Source organism: Coturnix japonica, chromosome 1 (assembly GCF_001577835.2).
Source record: "Coturnix japonica isolate 7356 chromosome 1, Coturnix japonica 2.1, whole genome shotgun sequence".
Taxonomy (NCBI): domain Eukaryota; kingdom Metazoa; phylum Chordata; class Aves; order Galliformes; family Phasianidae; genus Coturnix; species Coturnix japonica.
The window spans coordinates 50,702,257-50,727,743 of record NC_029516.1 but is presented as its reverse complement, the minus strand read 5'-3'; the positions used below and the strand labels follow the sequence as shown (position 1 = coordinate 50,727,743).

The window sequence follows — 25,487 nt, the reverse complement described above, 5'->3', positions numbered from 1 at the left end:
CCAGAAAATATTTTCCTAAACACAAGTCACACCTACAGTGTTTCACTGGAACGGACATCCAAGGTCACTCACCGCCCCCCCCTCCCCAAACCTCTCCCTCCAGCTGGTTTCTACGGATCCTCATACACGAGACCCTTTGAAGCTTTCTCTTTTCATAGCATCGGATCCAAGCACCAGCACGAAAGCCTGCTGTATTTCGCAGCCTCTACCATTAGCCAATGCTTCATCCCACATTCACCCAAATTCTCAGTAACGGCATGGCGATTTCACAGACTTCCCCCTGAATTTTGGAACAAAGCATGCCACATATCAGATGCTCACTCACCCAGGAGCTCACAGCCTGTCACTACAGGGGAAAAAGAGGTGGGAAAGAGCTCCTAATTCTTCTGTGTTTGGCTGCACAGCTCTCTCCCTCCTGTGCGCTGCATTCTGTGTAACCACTGCAGTGCTCAGAGCAAGCAGACTCACAAGAGCAGCCGGAAAACAGTCTGGAATCTCCAAAGCTGAGCAGAGGTGTCCATCCCAACTCGAGGGTGGTTCCTGCACAGGAAACCTATCATCTACAGCTCCTTGGACAGAGGGAGGGTCACAGTGACAAGTGGCCGCTGGAAGGCGATAAGTAGGGCGAGAGAATAATAATAAAGCCAGAGAAACTGTGTGACTGCACGCGCGTTTGTGTGTGTGTGTGTGTGTAGGAGGGGAAAAGAATAAGTGGAGCAAATAATGAGTGAAAGAATGGAGTAAGTATACAAAGAAAATTATTTACTGAACAGACTGATTGTGCTGCTGACCTCAGTTCATTCCTCTCCAAGTTTTAACTGCTTACTGCCAGGGCTCTGCTCATGCACTAAGCTCATGCCCATCACCGCTCTAAGCTGCCACAACCACATCCCACAGGTGAGAACACACTCTGGCAACAGACCACTGCTCAATTTCAGTGCTCTAATAAATTGTCACAAATTAATCCCTGCCTCCCTACTCCCCCAAAAAAGCCCTTCTGAACCCAGAGCTGAAGGGATTGGTTCATATCACCACTATTTTTAAGACCTTCACAGAAAAGAGAGCTAAATATTGCCAGCTTATAAAAAGCCAGATGTTCACCGAGCACACCTTTCCATAACTTGCTGAATGCAAGTTAATCCCATGGCCATGACCTTGCCACCTAAAGATTTTACTGCCATACTAAACTCCACTGAGCCTGCATGCCTTCGCTGCGCATAAGTCACCATGGACTCCCATATATGAAAAGAAAGTTGTATTTTGCATGCCAGGAGCTACTCCAAGTGGAAAGTGCATTCTATCTGGGGAAATGGGAAGGGAAGTGACATAACTGACATGAAATACATTTTAAATATTACATGTTTTCAGTCATTATTGCATTTGCAAACTGGATCACCTGTTCTCAGGTTCCCCAACACTGGAGATACTCAATGATATTGCCGCCACAAAGAAGCAAGCAGCAAGTCCCAAGAAACAATGCAGTGTAACCATTAACACTATAGGTGATGACTGTGTTGCACTGCCCAGCATTTTATTTACAGCACTGAAAAACCTCAAGTCCATATTGCTGAGAAGAAACCTTTCTAAATACAGCCAAATTATATGCCTGACTTTGCAAACAGTCTGAAGGCTGTTCTGTTCTCTTGTCACATGTCAAAGGACCCAGTTAAGTCACACAGATTAAAACAGAAATCTTGCAGTTACCACTGTAGCAAGTGAAACACAATTCTACTTTTTAAAAAAGTCAAATCAGCTTAAGCTAATACAACTGTTAGATGGGCCCTGCTCAGCTGCCCACTCTTGCTTCCTGAATTGCCATAGTTAACACAGCATTTTAAGGCAATTCATCCTCAAATCCAACAGACTCATTCATCTGACAACACTTCATTTCCAGTCCATTTCACAATTGTCCCTTCAAGATCCACCGCCATTGTGACACCAACAAGGAAAGGAACAACCAAGACCAGCTAGCACAGTCCTGCCAGGTCAAGTCTCTCCTATAGGTCTTGAACCTACTGGGGGCAGCAGGCCTGAACACCAGATGGGGCCTCACAAGGGCAGAGCAGAGGGGGATAGTCACCTCCTTTACCCTGATCCTGCTGGTCACCCCTATTTTCACACAGCCCAGGATACTATTGGCCTTCCAGGCTCCCAAGTGTACATTGCTGGCTCATGTTGAGCTTTTCCACCAGAACCCCTAAGTCCCTCCCTGCAGAGCTGCTGTGTCCATTCATCACTCTGTCTGTACTGATGTTAAACTAGAGTATAAGAATTTTGAAGAATAAAGTTACGAAGCCATCTATTTGTGAAGTCAGTAAGTCTTCTCCCAGAACATAGTTTCACCAGTACTGTCAGCTAGCATTAGAGAAAAAAACAAAGTAAGCCATTTTTTCAACCGCCCCTTTTGGAGGATTACTAAACACTTGAATTCCTTCTATCTTAGCACTGCAGCATTTTACAAGACTGTTGCTTCAGTAACTATTTAAAAATAAACTCCCGAGAGTACAGATAGCACTAAAACAAGCCTCTCCAGACTGATGAGACATCTAGACAATTGTCCACAAAAGGGCACATTAGCAGAAGACTTCTGAAGGGAAGCAGACATCTCAAGTGACACTACCCAAGCAATTTAGCTGTTTTAGATCACAGCTGAGACTATGCCATTTTTAAATTAACATTAAGTGATACCTTTCCCGTCCTTCCCCAACCAAAAAAACCCAAAATCCAGCAAGCTGCACAGCTAATGCAGTCCATGAGACAGACACTGCTCTTGCATTTGTTCCTCATGGATCACTCTGCTACAAAAAGGCTTAATAGCTACTGCTAACAAAATTCAATAGTTTCTCCTCCCTGCATCAAAGAAGGGTAGAGCAGTAAGCAGCACAGGGGGTGGGAGACCAGAAACCAGAAAAAGAGGGCAGCAGCTTAAAGGAAGGAAAACATGTCGGAGGAGGCAACAAAAAGGAACACTTGGTAAAGAATCTAAAGTTCAGCCCTACTAGGCCAGAAGATTCTGCCTCTTGGGGAGGCACTGGCTAGGAAGGGGACAAAAAGAGATGGGAGGATAAAGAACAGTCAAAACATAAACAAGCAGACCTGGAGGAAATGAGAAGAGCTACCTGCTTCACCTGCAGCACACACAAGAAGGATCTCCCTTCTGTGCCGGAGGGAATGTGGATCAGGAGTCTCTTCCCCTCACGAACCACACAGTGAATACAATCATGACCACAACCATATTATGATAGTATCAGTAGACTGTGGCTCGGCACATAAACTGCCATGTGGAATAGTTCAGACTTTAGGAAGTCTCAACACTTACTGTCTGGGTAAGACACTAGCTCAAGGAACACGAACTGCTGAGCTTGTCATCTTCTGGGTAACTGCTCCATTTTCACACAAACTTCTATGTTTTGAAGTACTGGATGCAGACCATGCATCACTGATACTCAGTCTTCCAACATGCTTTCTGCACTTGCAAGCAGTTCTAACTCTCCCAGGAAAGTCCATAACAAAACCAGTGACACTCGAGAGATCCAGAAGAAACCTGAAACACCAGGCATGCAGCACTGACCTCCCCAGGCTCACCAAGGAAACCATACACAAAAGCTAACTCTGAATTAATCTTTCTTTACAATCAAAGCAGGAAGAGGCACAGCTCTAGAGAATTCTCAGTGGGAGCCTCACTTAATTAGCAATTTACCTTGGCTAAGTGAATCACCAAAAGCATGCCACATACCTATAAACCATTTGCCGTTAATGGTAATCCAAGGCAGCTTTTCCCTCCAAAACCAAGCAGAACTCTGTTTATAGCAGCTGGGATACCATACACAGAGCACACAGGCTTGCTAAAGAAATAACTTTGCTCTACAAAGAAAGATTAGTGAAGCATTCTGCCATTTCACAGCTTAAAGCAAGAGTTCTGGGCAAATATTGCATCTTTCTGTGCAGATCACCACACAGCAGGGAGGAGAAAGCCAGTCACAAGACTGTGGTGTTGCAAGCATCCCAGCAGGAGACCCAGAGTAGTCTGTTATATGGGTGGGTACCAACTGTTGCTGGATTTAACTGTGTTTGAGCCAAATTTGGTTTCTGTTGCCTCAAGTTTCATTTCTTGAATGAACCCTGAAAAAAATCCAAGTGTTAAATAGTGCAAATCTTTGCAAGCTGCAGTATCATACAGAAATAGAGAGGAGGTTCTGCTGTCCTTTTCACATAACCTGACCAAACAGAAGCTCACTCCAACAGCTGTATAAGTAGACACCACATGTTGGAGAGGCTAAGAGAAGGGCAAGAAGGAATTCCAAACCATCCCAATAGAACCAACACAGTTCTACCAGGACCACAAAGATGCCAATGTTAGATAGGACTTGCACAGCCACAAGACTTTTACTGGCACGGCAGAGACAAGAAGATATGATCCCACAAAAATAAGGCTGCTCTTATTTCTTTTAAGGAAAAAAGCAACTTCCAGCAAGAAGTCTCCCCATGGACTTGAAGAGATCTCAGTAACTTAAAGGGAGATCACTTGCTTTCACTACCCATTAAGTCACTTCAGTTCAAAAGTTACTTGATGATTAGCAGGATTATATCCTAAGACTTCCTGAGATGCACTACAAAAAGCTCAATCCAAAGAATAACACAGCCATGACTATAAAGGATACAACTAAGGCAAAGCCTTAAAGGAAGACACTTTTTCTTAATACAAGTCTTCCATGCACTGAAACGCCCTCTTCCTTCAACCACAAGCAGCTCCCTGCAAGCCTTCCCTCACTTCAAAGCACTGAAGATTCAGAGGAATTACTTCCAAACAGCAGGGCAGAAAGCAGTAATACAGAACAATTTCCTGCTGGCCAAAGAGGAAGTTGATGCAGCAAGCAGGTTATTTCCCAGATTTTAATTAAGCTGGAATAGTGATGCAGACAAATACAGCAAAAGACCCAAACCATCAGATAGACATTCCTAATGGTGGAAATAATCAGCACAGAAAATGGAAAGCTGCAGGACTGAAGCTTTGTTTTGTAATGTACAGTAAGAAGCTTCAGACTACCTAGACCAGAAGTGTACTGCGTAGTATGCTACAAGGAGCAGAAGAAAGCACACCTCCTGCACACTGACTCCAACTCAAGGGACAGGATGATTCGAAGTGATTTCAAAGAAATAAGGGAGTACAGCAAAAAGACTCATGCATTCTTAGCAATGTGCAGTAGCCCACTCACCCACTGTCTAGCTGTTGCAGTTCAGCCAGTGGTAGAGGATGGCACTAAGGACTTCCCTTCCAGTTCTCAAGGCAGAGGATGAGGCAGCTCCATTGGTGTTTGTGAGACTCCCATGATGAGAGAACAGCACCTGAATCTGCCACTTGCAGGATCAACAAGGCAGAGACAAATTCCCATCCTTTGAGACATTCAAGGCCAGGCTGGATGTGGCTCTGGGCAGCCTGGTCTGGTGGTTGGTGACCCTACCCATGGCAGGGGGGTTGAAACCAGTTGATCCTTGAGGTCCCTTCCAACCCATACCATTCTATGATTCTATGAAAAGAAGGAGGCTTTAGTGCCAGCCTGAAGGTTAGCAGTTCTGACAGCTGGGACTGTGTCAGATTCTCCACTCTCAATGCCAGCTGAAACTGACCAAGAAGAAAACCAGCCCATGCATGTAGCTGCAGGATCCACAAAGAAATGATTTTGTTTAAAGCCTTAATGGCAAGCAAACAGAAACACCTCTTTCAGTAAAAGTGGTCACTGTTTTGAATAGTTGAGTGTCAAAAAGAAAACCAGACACAAAGCAAGGACAGCCTAGACTAGTTTTAACCATACGGCTAGACACAAGAGATCATATCTCAGAGATGCCACAAAGAAAGAAAGAAAGAAGTTAACATATAATCCAGATAAAGATCTGGGGAGAAAGCAGAAAGGACAGGCTGAGAGAAAGGAATGTGGTAAAAAGGTTTTCCCTATGATTTCCATAGCTTTCCTCTGAGCCCTTTTTAAAAAATGAAGTGCAGTTTGTCACGTTGTTTACTGCAAAAACAACAGTTTCCAAACAGCTGATCCCTGTTGGAGCAATAGGGTTTCTGCCCTCAGTAAGAAGCTATGCTGCTATTGAATATCTTTAGCAGGAAAATTATGAATTCTCCTTGAGAATAGTGGGATGAAACTGACACCTCTTTCCTGAAATTGAAATGGTTCTATTGCTAATTTACTGCTGTCTAAGAACAGCAAGAGCTTGCACTTCCTTTCCTAGTCACACCAGCAGTGTTTGAGTGGAGACAATACAAATGCCTCAGAAAATGAAGAGATGCATCATTTTCCTCTTGCTGCCAAGCCAAAAAACTGCAGTTTGATCAAACTGAAAAGGAGCAGGGAGCAAAAGAGAAGCTGTCCAAAGAGGTGAGCAATAGTCCTCTCCTTCAACTGTGTCTTACAAAAGGGCACTGAGTTTCTATCATAAGACTCTCAAGAGCATCACCGTGCCTCTTCAAGAGGCAACATGGACAGAATGGTTAAGAACTATGATCCATGTCAGTCTACTGTTTACATCAAGAAACCAAATGCCTTACCAGCTACCTACCCTAAGTACCTCAAAATTAATAAGAAAAAGCTGGAACAGATGAGTAATTCAGTGTCTCCATCCCAAAAGCTTGGTTGGAATCCAGATGTTTTCACACCCTTCACAAGCCCAGGCTACACACTGATCTCTCACACACAGTCTCAAGAGTGCATGCTTACATTCTCCCAAATGTGTTTTTCCCTTTCTCCCCCCTCCCTTGCACAATTATAACAGAAGATGTCATTCAGCTTGGGAGGGAGGAGGAGAAAAAGGAAGGAAAGGGTGGTGATTTGATGTGCCTATATTGGCTCACCTCTTGCTGTCTGTTATTTTGGTCTCCCCTACTAACAAAGAAACAGCGCCTGCCTCTTGCGCCTCATCACATCTCTTCCAAATAGCAGAATGAACGCTAGATCAGTATCATTACTGCTTTATTGCCACTTCTGTAATTGCAAGCAGCATCTCTGCAGCTGGCATTTCAGTTACAGCCACATAATAACAAGAGATCAAATAGGTTAAGACAAGCCCTGACAGCACGTGTGTTTTACTGGTGTAAGTGACTCTGTGCTAGAACCTCAGATACCACAGATCATAGCCCTGAGTGAGAGCTACTCAGATGGAAAACTGTAACCGTAAGCTGAAGGATGTTTCCATCCCACACTGTTAAGATGTATATCAAGCAGCAGAGAATGGATTCCTAGTACACATTGCTAAATGCTGCATGGCTTTGACCAGACTGCAATGGGATCAGAACACCTAAGCCTTCTCTTGGGGGACAGCACTGAATTAAAACTGTAACAACAACGAAGGCTCCACTGCTGCTCTCACCAGCAGTTTTCTGGGGCAGTCAAGAAGTGGTGCCATCTGGAACAAAGACAGACAGTACCAGCACAGACAGTTCTCCCTCTCCCTTTACCTTGAGCTGCGCTGAATACCACTCACCGCTCTAAGATTACACTGGCAATACAGCCACTGTATGAGCAAAGCTGGGCAGGCGGGGGAATAAAAAAGGAGAGTTAATCCAGGAGTGGATTAAGCTAGTGACTGAGAAGTCATTCTGAAATCCTGCAAGCAGAGAGGAGCATATCTAGCTGAAGACCAGCATTGCCCCAACTTTCTCCCAAAGCAGAACAGCATCAGCTCTGCATGCACATACCAGTAACTGAAGCCCTCACACAAGAGTAACAGCACTGCAGTCTTTATGGAAGGAGAGCAGCACCTGCAAACCAGCAAAGCTTTCTCAGGAGGCACATTTGCAGAACGCTCCTAAATGCGAACAGAGGAAGGTTAAAAGCAGGATATCTAAAACCACGGAGGTAAGCAAGCCTAAAATAAAATGTCATTCTGACCTCGGCCACCAGTGTTCAGGTTTACACCAGGAATACACCGTCACACACCGCTTACCAGTCCTTTCTTAACACACAGCATTAGGCAAGGACAGGATTTATACTCAGACTTCCTGAAGACAGACGTTCAGATACCAGTAATTCACACCAGTGCGACCATTAGTTATGTTTTCCTCATAAATACTTGTAGTGGTGGTTAAAAGGAAAACCTTAATGGTTCTATTAGCATTTAAGAGGAGTTTCCCTACCCATTGCTTTAAGGACTGTCAGATGTCCAGGTCCATCAATTAGCTACAAGGTGCGCCTTTTGATTGCAGACTAAGATATGAATGAACGCACACCTAGTGAGCACCTACATACATCTGTTCTTACCTGTAAGTACTGCAACAAGCTCCAAGCTACGTATAAATGTAGCTGTTTTATAACCACAGTCTGAACTCTTCATTTTCAGCTGCAGATCAGCACGCAGAGGACTTCTGGATGGCTTAAAGCAACACTGTTGCCTTCAATTTAACAACCTTAAGTCCGGTTTCGTGTGAGCATCCACGGGATCTCACAGCGGTGGAAACGTTCTTGAGATTAAAGGAGTTAATTCCCACACAGCCAGTTATTTTTACCAAACACATCCGCGCGGAACAACCAACCCAAACACAAGCCCTGGAAACGGGACATTGAAAAATACGTAGAATAAGCACATTCTCAGCAAGAAATGAAGAAAGACAGTATTAGCAGGACCACAGAACGAAGACGACTATTCAGATGGATGTTTAGGTATGAAATGTGGAGTATGGATTTTTAACTTGTCCCTTTCAGTCTGTAACTACGACGGGCTGCAATGAGCTGTCAGCTCCGTGCATGGACAGCCCACCGCCAGGCTCTACGCTCAGCTTCCCCTTAACCCCCTGCAGCACTACGGGCCGGTCCACGCGAACCGTAGAACCAACCGCTGAGTCCCCGAACCTTCCCGCCGGGGAGAGAGGACCCGCCGGCACAGCAAGGAGCGCAGCAAGGAGCGCAGCAAGGAGCGCAGCAAGGAGCGCAGCAAGGAGCGCAGCAAGGAGCGCAGCGGAGGCACGCGGCGGCTCCAGCAGCATCGCTCCGTCCGCCCCGTCCCGCGGGCAGCGCCGGCCCGCACCGACCCCACCTGCGCGGCCTGCCCCCGGGCCGGCTTCCGGCAGCGCGGAGCGGTGCGGCGGGACACAAGGAGCTCCGCGCTGCTTTGTTCGGCGTTCCCGCACCTCAAACGCATCCCAAAGAGCCGAGTCCCCGTCGGAACAAAACGGCGGAACGGGGAAAGGCGACAGAAACGCGCGCATGCCCCGCACCGAGCGCGTCTCAGCCACACGTAGAGCCGGCAGCCCGCAAGGACCGAACCCGAACGCGAGATCCCGCCCGGCCGCGGGGGCGCCGGGAGCGCGCCGCGATACTGCGGCACAGCGCGGGGCGAGGTGCCGAGCGGCGCCCGGAGCTCTGCGGCACTGCGCCCGGCCCCGTCTCGCCGAGCGCCGTCCCCGACACCCGCCCCGGCTCCCGCCGCCCTCCCGCACTTGCCTTCGCCTCATGCCGCCCGTGGCGCTGCCGGCGGGGCTCGGCGCGGCCCGACTCGGCCCTGCCCGCCGCGGACGGAGGGGCGGCGGCGCGCGCGCGCACACCTTGCCAGCCCGCGCGTCTCGCTCCGTAGCGCCTCGTTCCGTAGCGCCCCGCCTCGAGCATCGGGAGCGGAGGGCGCCGAGAGGGAGGAGCGCGGGACGGAGAAACGCCCCCAACTCCCGCCCCGCTGTATCGTGGGCGGGAGGGCAGCGGCTCCTGCCGCCGGGCACGCGGAGCTCCGAACGGGTTAAAACGAGCACGCAGTCGGGCACCGCGCGCAGCCACAAAGGGACGAGCTGCCCCCAGCCCCCCCGCGCTGCGCGGCGATGGTTCGCTCCCCGCTCTAGAATCAAACAGGCCCGGAGCCCATTGGCCGCGCGGCGGGGCGAGGCCGGGGCGCGCCAAAGCCGGCGGAGCGGAGATGGGGAAGGAAGGAAGGGAGGGGGCGGGGACGAGGCGCCGCCGCTTAAAGACACCGGGAAGGCGCCGCGGGAGCGCGCCACGGCAACCGTTGTGGTGCGCGTGTCCGCCCGCAAACCGAGATACCTCCCGGCTGTAACTGCACGCTGCCCTCACGGCCATACGCGGGCTTCATTAACCGCCGCGTGGGGTGGGAGGAAAGTGTGGATCAGAGCTTGCCATGGCTGGAGAGGAGCTTATAAAGGCACAGCGAGGAAGAGCTAAATATATTTGTGTTTGGGGTTGGCTTGGGAGAAGCTTAGAGATGTGGGCATGGCAACGCCCCCTGTTTGGATCGCTGCTCGCGTGTGTGAGACCGAGAGAATTACGTCAAGTGGATGCCTGGCTCCATTGTCACAGAGTAACAGTGTAAGCTTGGGCTCTGTCAGCCGCTGTCAGCTGGTTCTTATGTGACAGAACAGCCTATGGTGGAAATCACCTCCAAGAGCAAGTCCAGCCATCAGCCTGACATACCGAGCGCCATTGCTAATCCCTCAGTGTCACATCCACACAGCTCAGGTACCTCCGGGAATGGGGACTTCACCACTTCCCTGGGCAGTGCGCTCCAATGGCTGACCACCTCTCTGTAAAGAAATCCTTCCTGATATCCAATACAAACCTCACTAGAGCAACCTGAGCCTTATTACCTGTCACCTGAGGCCAACACCCTACTAGCAAGTTCCTCTCTGGAAGTTTTAGAGAGTGATAAGGTCTCCCCTAAGCCTCCTCTCACCCAGACTGAGCAGCCCCAGCTCCCACTCCTCATGACTCATGTTTTCTGGTCCCTCACAAGCCTGGTTGCTTTTCTCTGCACGTGCTCAAGCAATTGAGTTATTCTCTTCCCTAACTGAATTAACTCAGAAGACCTCAGTCCCTTGAGTGACTCTGAGATAACAGCATGGGTAATGGGCAGGGAAATGAGAAAATCTTACTCTTCAGAAAGGTACTGAGGAGAGCATATAAATGTGTAATATACGAGTATGTAGGTTTGTATGTACAGGCACGCTTCTAAATGGTCTCAGAAACTACTGCTTATTAACTGTTCTACATCTGGACTAGCAGCAACTCTACCTTAACAGAAGGTTCGATCTTCACAACCTATTAACGATGTGGGGCTTGATTTTGACATGAAAAGCAGTCAGGTACTGCAATAACATGACCCAAAACAAAATGGATATCATTCACAAAAGATGCACAAAATGAGCTCATGGCGTGGCTGTGGAAATTCTTACTACAGTGTGGTGCAACAAATATCAACCTGAAATGCACAATTCCCAAATCACTATCTATATCCCTGCCTGAGAACAGATGGAGGAAAGCCTTCAGCTGATACAAACTTGGCTCAACCCGCTCTAATTACTGATGGAGTTTCCATGAGCGTAGAAATTAGAGCTACCCGTTGCAATCACTAGAGAACCCGCTGAGTCAGCTTACGTGGTGGAAAATCTGGCTAAGATGACTGTTCTCACCTGAGTGGATGCATATGTTCATACATGTGTGAGTACCAAATGGCAGTAGCACCTGAATCAATGAATATTCCTGCCTTTGAAAGCAACCATGGTTAGTGGGGTAGTAGTTCCCTGCAGGTGAGGCAGCAGCTCTTACTAACTTGATAACCAAATAATCAACATTTCCTTCCCTATGAGGATGTGAGATGAGGATGCGTTAGATTATTATTTGTTAGAATATGGGAAAATGGAAGTAGGTGGAGGAGAGGGTTCACAGTAGGGAATACTACTTTAAATGCTCTCAGAGAGGTCAATGCTTATGGTGTGTCCATTGATTACTGGCTGAGCACTTGGCCTCTGAACAATCAGGAGGGCTGTCAGTTTAACAGTAATCTTTGTAAAATGCTAATAAGGACCCAATAATTCCCATTAGGGAATTGAAGAGCCATCTGCACTCAGAATGAAGCTGTCTATGGCATCCACAGCAAGACTTGTTAGACGTTTTGCTTTGCTGTCTTGGAATCCAGCAACAGAGAGCCTTAGTCATATGACAGGGTTATTTGCATCATTACACTGTCATATTCCCAGAGGAGTTTTCACAATGCACTGTAAGAGGAAGACTTTAAACAAGTAGAACTAAAGCAAAAACAAAGCACTGTGCTTCCTTTACGTGTCTCTTTTTACTGTGTGCACGTGGTGTTCAGAATGGGAGGAGGGTGGAAAGCAATACCAGAGAGAACTTCAGGCTAATAAAACACACCCTTGAGAGCACACAAGAACAAGGGGCTGCGAGATCAGTACAAAATAGGGTTACTCCATATAAAAAAGCTCAGAAAGCTGAAATACTGCACCTCAGCCTAGTAGAATACTGATGTTCCAGGCTTGCAGTGTTCAAGGTGAGCCCATTGCTGTGTCTTCCCTGAGGCTTTTACAGCTCTGCTGCTTAGCACTGGGCTAGATAACAATCACCTTGCCCCAGCAAAGCGGTGATTCTCTGTGAATGAGTGCCTGCAAGCACTACAAAACGGTGCCTCGGGTGAGCTGACCAGCAGTCGAGGCAGTAATCCCAAACCAAACCAGAGGGAAAATACTGTGGTTCAAGGCTGAGTTCTTGAAAGGCAGAGAGCTGCTGCTGCTCCAAGTAAGGTCACGTTATGGCACAGTACTCCGTTTTGAAAAATCAATATATAAAAACAGGGCCTGATTTTCTTTTAATATTCAGTTTCTAAAATAAATGACTAGAGGTTGAATAAGGTCAGCTGCAACTCCTGGTTGACCTCCAAGGCTGAAAACACCAAGATCTACCCAAGCTGTTCTGCTCTCACGATTATCTCTTTTTGCTTTAGGTTTTCCATTGTGATTAACCTGGATCTCTTTTACCATAATCTGAATCTACTTCTTAGTCTACCCATCACAGACAAAGTATCATTCCTTTCACCTTTGCAGCAGCCTTTCAAGTGCACAGAGACTTATCAAGTCACTTTTTATTAACATTCTCCAGAAGTAAATCCCATTTCTTCTTATCTGTCTTCCTAGGCTACATTGTGAGACCTCTGGTGATACTCGAAGTTTTCATTCTGAGGCTCTCAGTTAGGCCAAGTGTTTCCAGTTGAGGTCTTACCACCATTACGTCGAACAGGAGAAGCACTTGCTGTGTTCTGCAAACATGCCTTCTATTTATATAACAACTTAGTACAATGTTTGCAGTGCTAGAGGGTTTCCTGTGCTTTCCACATAGATGTAAATTTATAAGAGTCAGGAAAACAACATGAAACCAAAGCAGCACTGAAGCATCTGAAATTCTCTCCATTAGCCACAGCTCTTATCTCCTGTACAGAAGTGTTTCTGCTAAAAGTCGCTGCATTTAAATTGCTGCCTGCTGCAGGCAATTTCATTGGGGATCTCCCTGACGGATTGATTATATTGCCTTATTTTCTGATGCTCACTTCTATTTGGATTCCTAAGGCATATTTGCTTTGTGTAAAAGCAATATGTACACAAACCAGTGGCTGAATGTTTCCAAAATAAATGTTTCCAGAAGAAGCTGAGGGTCGGCAGAGAAAGTCCAGTCTACAGAAGTCTTAACATTTGTTGTCTTCTGTGTTAGCTGCAGCTGTTAGTAGGAAGAATCAGCTTCTGGGAAAAATATGAAGAGCTTAATCCCTAAGCAATAACACAGGTGTTCGACTTGTGCCTGAAATACAAGGCAGAGGTCATCGAATACCCAACATCCTCTTGGATGCCAGTGGTTATTTATTGCATGAGCATTTGAATAACTGCAATCTTTATAAAATGAAGCTATTTAACCCTTTCCGCCACCCCTGAACACGCAAGTACACGCTAATCTTGAATGAAGTTGAATGATAGGGGTTGCAGCTGAATTCCAAATGTATTTCAATAAAGGAAAAGAAGCCTCACTCACTTAGAAAAGCTATTTTGTGGATCAGCAAGAAAAAGTGAAAGCTTCCCTCAGTAAACACTCCTCTGGTTTGACAGGGAAATAAAAAGCCAGACTATTGAGCCAGCAAATTTTGAGCATTTAGAAAAACATTCCTAATCCTTCATGCTAAGCAAATGCACATTCAGGTAGGAACCAGTAAGGACAGTTTCCTTGTGGCTACATGAAGATCTGCTGAGTGTTGAGTATAGACAGTATTTGGGAGCATTGCACAGGACACTGAGGGCCACGAAGAGTAGCCCAGATGAGTTTGACTTCATGGATCCTTATAGAACAACAACACTTGGATCTATAAAGACATGCAAGATCACCTTCAATTAGGAAAATGTATATATACAAAAAGACAACCATTGCCAAATTAATAATTTTTTGGCAATTAATAAACGAAAACTCAAGAAATACAGCACTTCCTTTAATACAGCAAGCCCTTGGGAAGGACTAGAAAAATGGATTTAAATGTATCTTGGTCAAGCACAATGGAAAGAAAGGCCTGTGATGTCATCACTGAGACATATAATTGGTTCTTGAGCTAATTTGGGCTACACCAGTCCTGCATAAGAGCTGCCTGGGCAGGGCTCCCCCTGGAAATGGTTTCTTTGGCATAGCGTGTTAAGGTCTAGAAGGCACATTTAACACTTTGAGTTTAGCCCAAGGCATATTTTGTGTACTTGTTTTTAAAGCAACATCATTTTATTCCTTTAACCAAGCTGTATAGAGCAGCTTCCTTGTGTTGCCAAGAAATAACCAACAGGCTTGATTCTCAAACAAGTCTGCAAGTCTTCTTCAAGCTTGTAACTTACTCATGGTTAGGCTCTCTTTAGCAGAAGGCTCTGGGGTTGAGAGCCTTACTGTTTAACAAGTACTATTAGACCTATCCTTTGGCAAACTATAAAGAAAACTCTACTTATGTGCCATCTAAATTCATCACTGTTTACAGAAGTATTAATAGTAAGAGGAAAGTAAATCAATGAAGTCACTTTATTGATCCTGAAAACGTGGAACTACTATTAATAAAACATGTTTATGTTGTTTTATGGATAGGTCAAAGTCCCAGTAGGGTGTGTTTGTCATTCTAATTTATGCACAGTTTCATCAACAAAGTATTTGTTATTGCAGTATTGTATTTATTCATCTCCTGTTGTCCTCCCCCACAGCCAGAACATCTGCTAGATGTTTCTGAATCTAAGCTTGTTGGGATAGGGCCCATTACTTTTACATATTTATGAACTGTGTGGTACACTGGCATTCATTCAGCAAAGACTGCTTCCCCAGGCTCATGTAGGAATGACATAAACCGGTACTGGCTTATGTGCAGGAGGTCTACATGTGCAGAGTTCACAGAGGGGCTGGAAATCCTGTTACATGCAGAAATACTTAACCTCCACTGCTGAAAAGGAACAGAACTATCTGCTAATATCTGAGTGAGGCAAGAAGGCCAGAAAAAAAAAAAAAAAAAAGGAAGAACAGGTACTTACAACAACCTAAGGCATTATAATGAAAAGTAATTCAGTAAAACTGAATGAAAAGAGACATCTCTTAGCATCAAAATACTTTCAAATCTGAAGAAATATTCCAAACCAGTGAAAGATACAGTGCTTGTGTTAGTTGCAACAGAGTGAACAAAGCAGAACACAGAACTGGTTCTTCGGGTGGAAAAATGAACAAATAAATCATTTCTGATTTCTGTTTTTCTTGTTGTACTCCAGCATCCCATGCCAACACTCACACAGGCCCATCTTTATGCTGTTTACACACTGAAGGGAGTGTATTCTGCCTTCATTGTGTGGAGAACTTACACATGTGACTCCCATTAGCACAAACAGAAACTACGTTCATAAATTTCCCTTTTGTGCACGGACTGCGCGGGCCTGTCACTATTTGCTTTTCTGGATGGGTTGCAAATGGTACCTTTCCAAAGTCAGAGCAGTAATATTTTCTAACCTTATGAAAAAGAATGCAGCCCATCTCCTCTCAACTGTGAGAGCCATCTATGCTTTGAGGATCATCTCTCTGCCTAAGTCTGTGCCAGCAACAGAACACAAGCACAAGCACAGCCTAATAGCCTTAATGAGATTACAGCTACAGATGCCCCAGTGCTGCTGTCTGGCTGAGGAACAGAACAAGCACCGAGTTCATCTGAAGAAAAAAAATCCCCTTCCATGTGAGTGGTTTGCAGTTTGATCAGAATTTCAGAACTACAGTGTGAGATCCATTTGATTTCTTTTTTCTTACATAATTTTTTTTTACAAAGCAGCATATTCACAGAGATCTTGGGATTAAGTAATATTTTTCAGATAAAATCCTAAAACTGATGCTCTGTAGCCATAATGAATCTAGAGATGCCTATCATTAGCTATACTAGAAAGATCTCACCTATGACCTTTCTATGTTTGCTTACTGTCTGTTTGTATGCTTGCCTATGATATCCATGTTCTACAGTGGAGTGTGGTGGATCTTTGCCAATATAATCTTTTTTTTTTTTTTTTTAATCAGCAGTTTATCTGTTGCACCTGTTTGTAACTCTATCCTATGTACAGAGAATACTCTCTCTGCACCTGTTCCAAGCAGCATTTGGTTTACTTACTGCTTAAATTCCTAATCTGAACAAAAACAAGTAAGTAAGTGTGTACAAAAAAGCCTGGAATTGAATGAAACAGCTGACCTTTGGATAGTACCATATCAGCTGGCTAGAATGCAAGACCTGGTATCAGTGCATTAAGGTACCCATTGTGCCGCTATGACTGCAGCCTGCAGATGCTGCCATGCAGATTTCATTGAGCCTCCTGGGTGCCAGTAAGAGAGAAACCCACCGCAAATAGCTAACTCTGAAGCTCCTGCAGGACTGCAGGAAAAGAAAATCTAGTAGCAGCCCCTTTGCAGATTTTGAATGAGGACTATTTAAAAGTGCTTGAACAAAAGAAAATTCCTCCCCTTACAAACAGGAAAACCCAGAATATCATAGTATCAAACAATAAGTAACATTTTCAGCAGAAGGAGGGGGAGGCCAGCTGGGTCAGTACTCACAGAGCATGGCTGTAAGGTCACCTTCTCCTGGCACAGTCTAGCTCCTCCCCGACGGGTGCTGGCAATTCACCCACCTGTGCCACAGCTGCCACCCAGAGCAGAGCTCCCTCGCTTCCCTCGTACCCTGGCTCCACATAAGGTTCTCAGATTGCTCAAACAATTTGCTCTTTTACTAGGCTTGCAGGATGAACTAAAAAACTAAGAAAGAAACGGGGTCTGGGATGCAAAGCTCCTTCTGTGCATCTCGCAGGGTACTGGGGAGATGGTGCGATGATGGCTCCGACTGCCACTTCGTCACTGTTGCTGTGGTAACGGAGCAGTGGTCTCCTGCGGCCTGGTAGCAGAGGCAACAGCACGGAGAGCATGCATTACCCCTTCCTCTGAGGCATCCTCTGGAAGAGGCAGGACCCCAGCACCTAAAACAGGCTCTGTCACACAGAGCATTTCATCCCCATATACACACTTTGGGTTACTCCCCTCGTGGAGCTCTATGGCGCCTGTCAGTCTCATTTGTATGGTATAGAGAAGCTGGCACAAACCCGAGAGCCTGTCACTTCCTCTGGGAAATACTGTGTCATGTGAAAACAGGAAAACAGCAACCTTGTTCTGGTAAACATCTGAGCATCACTGAATTATAGACTCACAGAATGGCTTCGGCTGGGAGAGACCTTAAAGCCCACCCAGTTTCAACCCCCCTGTGCCACCCACTAGATCAGGCTGCCCAGGGCAACACATGCTCACCAGTATTTGAAGAACAGCTAGGATGGAGGGAGATCATTCTGTCCCTTTCAGCAGGTGAATGAACAGCTGAGGCAGTAATGGGGTTTTTCTCTGCCAAGATTTTCCCTGCCAACACGACTCTGAGCAAGTGTGTCTGTGAGGCCCCATCCACAGCTACAGCAAAGCTGCAGAGCAGGGAGAGATCCTTTGTTCATGTCTCCTGAGCTGAAAAATCTGGATGTGATCCCTTCTGAGGCTTAATATTGATGTTTTTTACTTGTTTTAATCACTACTATTACAGCATTGACATTAATAGTAATATGACAGGACAGCCTACAGCAGTAGAGACCTACAGACCCTGTGTTCTTTGTAGAGAAGTCAGGACCACAGAGCAGGCATTACTTTGCTGGACGATGAGCAATTCAGGTTTGTTTTGGAAAGCAAATCTTTGGATAGTTAAATAATACCACTTGTTTACATGAGATTATTTATCTCACCTTCTTAATAAAATGTTGGTAACAGTTCTTCGTTGCTTTCCTTATTATTCTCTACTAATGCCAAGTGCTTCTTTCAAGGTAATGGATTTCCTCTCTCAGGACAACAGTAACAAACACAGCTTTGTGTGCACGTAGGTGGTACGGACAGAAACAAATATGCATAAGTTAAAACCCACGCATTTGTTCTCTTGATTAAATTTCCTGTCCTCACTTTTAACTCAGATTGTTTGAACTTTTCCTGACGGTAGCTTATCACCATTTGCTAGACAAAGACAAGTCTCTAGATGCCAAATTCCAAATATTAAAGATCCCGTCATGACAGTGTATTAAATACCTTTTTACCCCAATATAATGGGAAGCAGCAGAGACAAGACCAGCTCAGAACAGCAGTATCAGCCAGACAGGTTAGAGTGCACTGAACGAGATTCAAAATCTGTGAGTAGGCTAAAAAAATCAACAACAACAATAACAAACTTATTTTACTCTTCTTTGCCTCTGGCAAACACAACAGTGCTGAAATACTGCTTTATGAAAAGTGCCTCTGCAAAGCAGCTAAGCCCATCTAGAGCCAGTCCCAGTAAGTCTGGTGCCTGCACATTGCAGATGCTGTGCTTTAACAGCATCCCCTCCCAGTCCTTGCATGGCAGCTTAGAGGCTTGTTCAAGCTATGGGTATGCCCAGAGTTATAAGCACCTGGCTCCATACAAATATAAACTCACTAAAAAAAAATATGAAAGCATGTAATAAAAACCCATGTTATAATGGCCACTTTATGGTCTCTTCTTCAGTAATTTTAAATGAGAATGCAATAAAATCAGAAACTGAACTGCATGCTTAATGTTACATAGGGGAAATACTAGCTGGTAGATATAATTAGATATATCTATCTTGCTGACACACACACACACGTACCAACATTTTTATGCTTGGCTTGGTGGAAAAGACTTGCTGCCTCTGGGTGTGACAGCACAAAGCCACTCAAAATGAAGCTGTCCCCCGAAGAAGGCAATTCTGAGAGGGAACAGTGCTGAGTAATGAACGTCACAGAGGGATGTCAGGGAGAGGAGGTGGCTGGACTTGGCCTGCAGCATTGAGAAGCCTTTTCTGTTTGCAGCTTTATCCTCTCACAGCCTGAGCAGTAGCTAGAAGTATTTAATGGGATCACGAGGGCTGTTGTACCATTACTCTCAGAGGAGGGTATAAAAATGACAGCAGCTAATAAGCACCATTTTCTCATCAGTCGCCTCATCAGACTAATTTTGCAAACAGAAAGCTTTAGAGGCTAAAGGGCTGGAAATGACATTCAGACTGCTGAGTCCAGGCCAATGCCTACGCATCTCAGTCTCAACCATAAACAAAAAGAGAATTAAATGTACATCCACAGGAGGGCACAGATTTCACCTAAACTGAGCTGGAAGGCTAACGTCGGCGCATTCATTCTTCCTTAAGTTTAAGAGGCAACAGGAGCAGCAACATGAAAGTCCTTTTGTCTATAAATGTCCAAACCACATTCCTAGGTGTGAAGTTCTCTCACAGAAAGGACTGCCTTGTCTGGAGTTCATGACTGAGGACAGCAATAAACCCTTAAGAAGCCCACAAATGAGGTGGATCAGGGTGGAAACAAGCCTGTCATTGAGAAGACAGTTCAGAGAAGGGGTCCTTGTGTCTGAAGGAGGGGGCTGGCTGATATGAAATGGAGAGATGCGTGTGTGGTCCAAGAGCAGGATAAAGGCAGGGAGTGTGTTTATGCGTGTAGGCAGGGAGTGGATTGTTTGCAGTGGGAGTGCGTGCATATGATTTAGAGATGTCACAGTGGAAAACGATCTTGTTGGCCTTTTCACTTTTCCTTTTTCTAGCCACTGAAGGTTTGACAAGTTCAATTTTCCAGACACAGCAATGAAGTATCTCTTATAGTACTGTCATCATCAGTCACTAATTAGATAACTCTGACACAAAACGTGGGACAAGATTTATTGTCCATCTAAATACTGAGGTTCAATTTTGCTCGTAGTGTCCCTCTCCAGATGTTTTTCTTTTCACATCCATTTCATTTTTTCCACTGTGATCTACACTCAGCCTTATCAGCAAGCATCTATGCAGTTTTCCTATTTTTAAAAGAGGGGAACACATTCGCTCTGTTTTTGCTTGAAAATCTGTGGTGCATCGCTGGTAAAACTCAGAGTGAGATTTCAAGGCTATTCTATGTTACCACCTCACTAAAATAGATTATATGCTAAGCAATGGGAATATGCAAAGCTTTTTATTTATTTATTTATTTTTCCCTCAAAACATTTCCATATCTGATGTTCATGAAGATCCTTGCTCCTGCTTGTCTATACTCTTATTAACTGCAGTTATGCTCATGCCTGTTATTGATGGGTTTCTGGAGAGCTCAGCAACTCAACAATTTTATAACAGCATTATAAATAATTCAATCAACTGTTCTTCCCCACATCTAGATCTCACTTATTAATGGGCTTTCTTTCTAGGCAGTATTTTCTCATCTCTCATCACCATCCAATCTATATTCTTGGAGGATGAATGTAATTAGTTTTGCAGTCCTTCTGCCAGAACTTCCACCAACTCCAGACCATAATTTGCCCAAAGAATGCTTAATGATGGCCTGTAGGAGTTGGTCCTATTTCTGTACGCTGGGAGCAGGCTGAGTGAACACAGGTGGGCAACACAGTCCCACGGGCGTCTGAATCCCATGGGAGGGTTTAACTCACAAGTATTTTAAGAGAAGTATGAAAGAGTGGGTTGGGATGCATGAGAGAAGGAGGATGAAGAACATGGGGGAAAGAAAAGAGGGTGGAGAAGCAGAGCAAGTTAAAGATTTTCTGTGATTAACCCATGTTAAACCCTGTTTGGCTGTGGGTTTGTTTTTGTTGGTTTTGGTTGTTCGTTTGCTTGGTTGTTTTTATATTAATCTTTTCAAATAACGGAAGAGCTAATTTTCTCTCTCTCCCCTTTTCTATCAGCAGACAGCTGTGTAAATATTTTAGCATGTGATTGTGGAAGCACAACACTAAAAACTTCTGAGTTGTGCCAAGAGTCAAGTACAGGAAAACAAAAGGCAAAAGCCTGGTGTAGGTCTCACTGCCAGGACTGTCCATCCCCAGGAGAACTGGGCAGAGGAAAAAGGGGGAAAAAAAGGAGGTCTAATAGCTTTCATTGCTTACAGTGACAGTATCCCAGGTCATAAGGAAACACAGACTTGTAGTCTTTTATAAGACAGGTAGCAAAGGTATCAAAGCAATTAGCAGTCTATTAAATCTCTGCTTTCCTAGAGTTGTTGGCTTTATCTGCAGCACCAATTGCTTGCATTGTACTTGTACAAGATACCAAGTTATCAAGTTGCACGTACATTGAAAACCCAACTTACACCTTACAATATGTGAGCCTTTGAATGTGGGAAATCAATGCTTTGTGCTCAGTCTGAGGCTACACTGGCCTGGCCTGAAACACTTCTTCCAGCAGTTTTGGGGGTTCATCAACAAAGAAGTGATCCAGGTCAGCCAACTAAAGATGCATTTCTTCACAGGTTCTCTGAGGAGTTTATGCCACATATGTGTGGGCAGCAGGCGATAATGAAAGCCTAAATACGTCACAGCCAGGAATCCAATTGCACAGTGATTCTCTGCCAAAGACTCCTATCTTCTTACTGCAGGAGAATGACGTTGCCCTTAAAAAACTCAGCTTTCACTTGCAGTATCTTGACAGAACAGTTTTATCTTTCCCTACTGCTTAAGATAAAGCAGTAGATATATAGCCATGCCCTATTTTCCTGCAATGGAAAATGCTAAGTTTTGCAAAGGAATGTGCAAGAAATTAATCTTGCTAGTGAGCAGTTGAAGGAGTAAGATTTCTTACCGAAGCTGGTCATAATTCTCTGCACCGAAACATAGAGCTGGCTATGCTGCGTGTCATCTCCTATTCTACAGAACTTAAGCAGGTGGTTATTAAAACTGCAATAATTGCACCCACGGTGAACACACTGCAACCCTAAAGAAATACATTCTTCTTTCCATCAAAGACAGCAAAATCATTTCATCATTTCAGGAAGCTTTCATAGTCCACACTTCCTCTAACAATTTTCATTCCATTTCACTTAATTACCTGAATTATTAATTAATGTTAATCAGCTAATGTTTTGCACAGTGCTTCGGCTTAGTAAAATACTGTATAAATCCTTGGTATGAATGATTAATTAGGCTATTTGCTTTACCACTGTTGCTTTCTATTCTCTCACTCTTTTCCACATTGCCCTTCAGAGGCAGTGGCCAGGATGAAGTCAGCGCTGCCATGGTTATTGTTTCCAGCCTAAGCTTTGCAGCCCGCATTACCATCTGGTCATGGCTGTTTGAAGATGGTAGCTTTTCCAGCAGTGCCATTTTTATGGAATCTGAGTGAAGATCTCACGCCCCTTAGCAGCATTTTCAACTTGCCACCAGGCTCAGATTCCAGCCTTAGCTGCAGCTATCCCCTTACCACATCTGCACAGCGAGGAGACAGCATGACAGCAGGAAAAAAAGGGTGGTTGCAGCCTCCCCCAGAGGGAGATCTATTTCCAAACTGACTCCTGGAAATATCTGCAATTCTGTGATTCCTTCAGAAAACCTATCCAATACTCGATGTCAAAGAGACTACAGACTACAGCAGAGCTGCAGCCAACATAGCCCCAAATGACAGAGAGAAGGCTTCTCTGTGACAGAAATTCCACCCTTAGCAAAAAGGCTTGAGGCCTTCCAACTTCTCCACAGCCACGTATGTCTCTGAACAGGCCATTTACAACTAGATGTAGAAGTTTTTCCTTTTGGGTCTCTCAAGTTCTGGTTGTTCTGAGAGACAGAGACACAGTTTAAAAACAAGATGGTACACATCCCTCCAATGGAAGTCAGCAGGCTTCATAGTCATTGTCTCCGCAGATCAGATGAGGTAAACACACAAAAAAACTTGGTTTGCTTTGTTTTTCTTTAGCTGTCAACCATACAAATTCTGCTTTATAACGGAGAGGCAAGTCAAGTTCTTTCCTCCTTACTCATAAGTAATGTTCAACAGGCCAAATCAGGCCACAGTGATGCCAAAAATATAACTCTTTGGAACTTGGTAAACAGTTTTGTTGATACTGCTGAAAATGGAGAATTGTTTTCTTAGTGTGTTGGCTCTTCAGAGCTAATGACAGCTCATTTCTTTGAGTCACTGAGCTTGACAGACCCAACTGTGAGTGCAGCCGGGGCAGGCAGAACTGTTAAATCGCGTGATCATCTTATGCACCACTTTAACTCCTTCTAGAGTGTCCTAAGCAAAGGGTTGTCTCACATTCAAAGACATCAAAGTCTAGAAACAAAGACCGTGTAAAGCCCCCTTGTTCTTGCTAGTTCACTCCCAGACAAGCATAGGACTGTTTCTAAGCCACAACATTCGAGTATAGTGCTAAGGGCGAGACTTCCCTCCCTAAACAGAGGTGTTGTGCTGTGAGGAAGAGAGAGCCAAATCTTGTGAGAGAAAGGAGAGAGGAGAGCAACCAAATCATTCTGCCTTCTAATTCCCCCTTTCTTTTGTATTCTCACTTTGTGAGCAGCTCTGGGCATGCTTTTGGAGAGTGAAGCCCTCCTTTCTTCTAATCCATCTCATCTGGGCCCTTGTGATGTCTCAACCATTGCCAACAGCATCAGCTGCTAGCCAGGACAGGTAGACAAAGTATCTCCCACACCTCCTCCAGGTCAGTCCTGCAGCCATGCCCAGGGGCCTGCCCAGCAGGGGTGCAGCACAGTCCTCAGGATCTGCAGCAAGACAGCAGCTGGGGAGCACAGAGACGGAGAACAACATGGAAGAAAAGCAAAGGGAAACAAATGGACAAATGCAGGGAAGAAATAAACAGAAAATTTCTAAGGAAAATCTCTTTGAGCCACTTAACGTGTTTTAATTTAATTTCTGGTTAAAGCGCCGGAAATAAGGCACACTTGTCATGAGGCCTGTCTGTGCATGCAGACATGGAGGCTTAATACAGGCAGCATGGAGAATGGGATTGAACATGCATATGTGCACGTTATATATATGCAGTACCAACAGCTCTGAGAAGTGCAGGACTGTGAGTCAAGCCTTGCATCACGATGGGTTTTTGATCTTTAAAGAAAACAAAGCGAAGCAGAACAAAACAGGACTGTGAGCACTTGTGCTGAAAGCATGAAGGTGGAAAAAAAGAGGTGAGGACAAACAGCAGTGATTGCTGAAGTCTGTCTACCTGTCTGTCCACCTGTGCTGGAGAAGGAACATAAGCTGAGTTCTCAGCAGCTGTGTAGGGTACTGCTTTACTCAGAGAGAACTGCCAATTTGTGCTGTCATGATTGATGGACTTATTCTGATGAGCAAATGCTAAGGTTGGATCAGCATGCAGTAAGAGTACGTTGATTTGCTTTTATATTTCGTGATCAGAAGGCAAGGAAGCAGGCTTACTGGGGATGAATGGGCAGAAGAAAGGAACTGTAGAAAAGAGTTCAGACTTCTTTCACCAAATGAAGAAGGAAGCAATATATGGAACTTCCTTACATTTTGCTACAGCACTCTGCAAAAAACAGCAGACTGGTTTCCATGGCTCATTAACTGGGCTATTGCTGTTTCATGAAGATCAATGTATCATTTAATAGAAAGAGGCTTTTCAGCTCTTCAAGATATTATCTGTTGATGACTACCATGGTATTTATAAGCATATCCATCAGTGTAACAGCAGGAAGCAATTCTCTAGGGGGCAAATTGGGTGGATTCCCCCCATTTAAATGCCATTATGGATGCAGCTTTCTGTATAGGATTAACCACTTAACTCAGTGAATCCTGAACATCATTGGCTATTGTTCACGAAAATTGATGATCTCCAGGGCTTAGCTGTGGGATGGTTGACTTGTTTTCACTGTCAATTATCTTTTCAAAGAATAAGGTTCTTTGTTAACCTCTGATTTGCTGAGCAAAGTGAAGGCAGCCTAATATGCTTCACGATTCTTTTCTACCCCTACGATTCAGGCAGCTCTAGAGACTGAGTCCCATGATTGTCCTATTTCTGGCCAGTCTGAATCTTCAGCTGTCACATGAACAGTGAGAACACAGAGCCAGCTTTGATCACAGCAAACTTGGAAAACAAAAAGCAGTGGTTTGGAAGATGAAGGCACAAATTTTGTGCACATAATGCAAAGTGTTTTAATGCTTCCAGCCCAATTTTTGGTAATGACTTACAGAGCTAAGACTATTTTGCAAGTCAGTTTATTTGGGGATTTAGTATTCTCTGATTCCAACTTCTAAAATAATCTAAGTATTGAGTTTCTTCTGGTGAACACACCTTTTGGCTTGAGAGAATCTTGCAAGGGGAACTTGGAATAGGATTATTGTTCTGGCAGCTGATAGC

At 44.8% G+C, this 25,487-nt stretch overlaps 1 protein-coding gene across 9 annotated transcripts in view; it reads right to left on the bottom strand.

The window, feature by feature from the left end:
* MICAL3 (microtubule associated monooxygenase, calponin and LIM domain containing 3) overlaps positions 1-25,487 on the bottom strand; it is a 165,777-nt gene that overhangs the window by 134,212 nt on the left and 6,078 nt on the right. For 2 of the 9 annotated variants that reach the window (XM_032443654.1, XM_032443679.1), the window contains exon 1: positions 16,872-17,141. The exons of 1 other annotated variant lie outside the window; for it this stretch is intronic. The gene's annotated coding sequence lies outside the window, so the exon portion shown is untranslated. Of the gene's footprint in view, positions 1-325; positions 505-9,130; positions 9,150-16,871; positions 17,145-25,487 lie in introns of those variants that run through there. 6 more of the 9 variants (XM_032443705.1, XM_032443715.1, XM_032443641.1 and 3 more) reach the window with 5 other exon arrangements.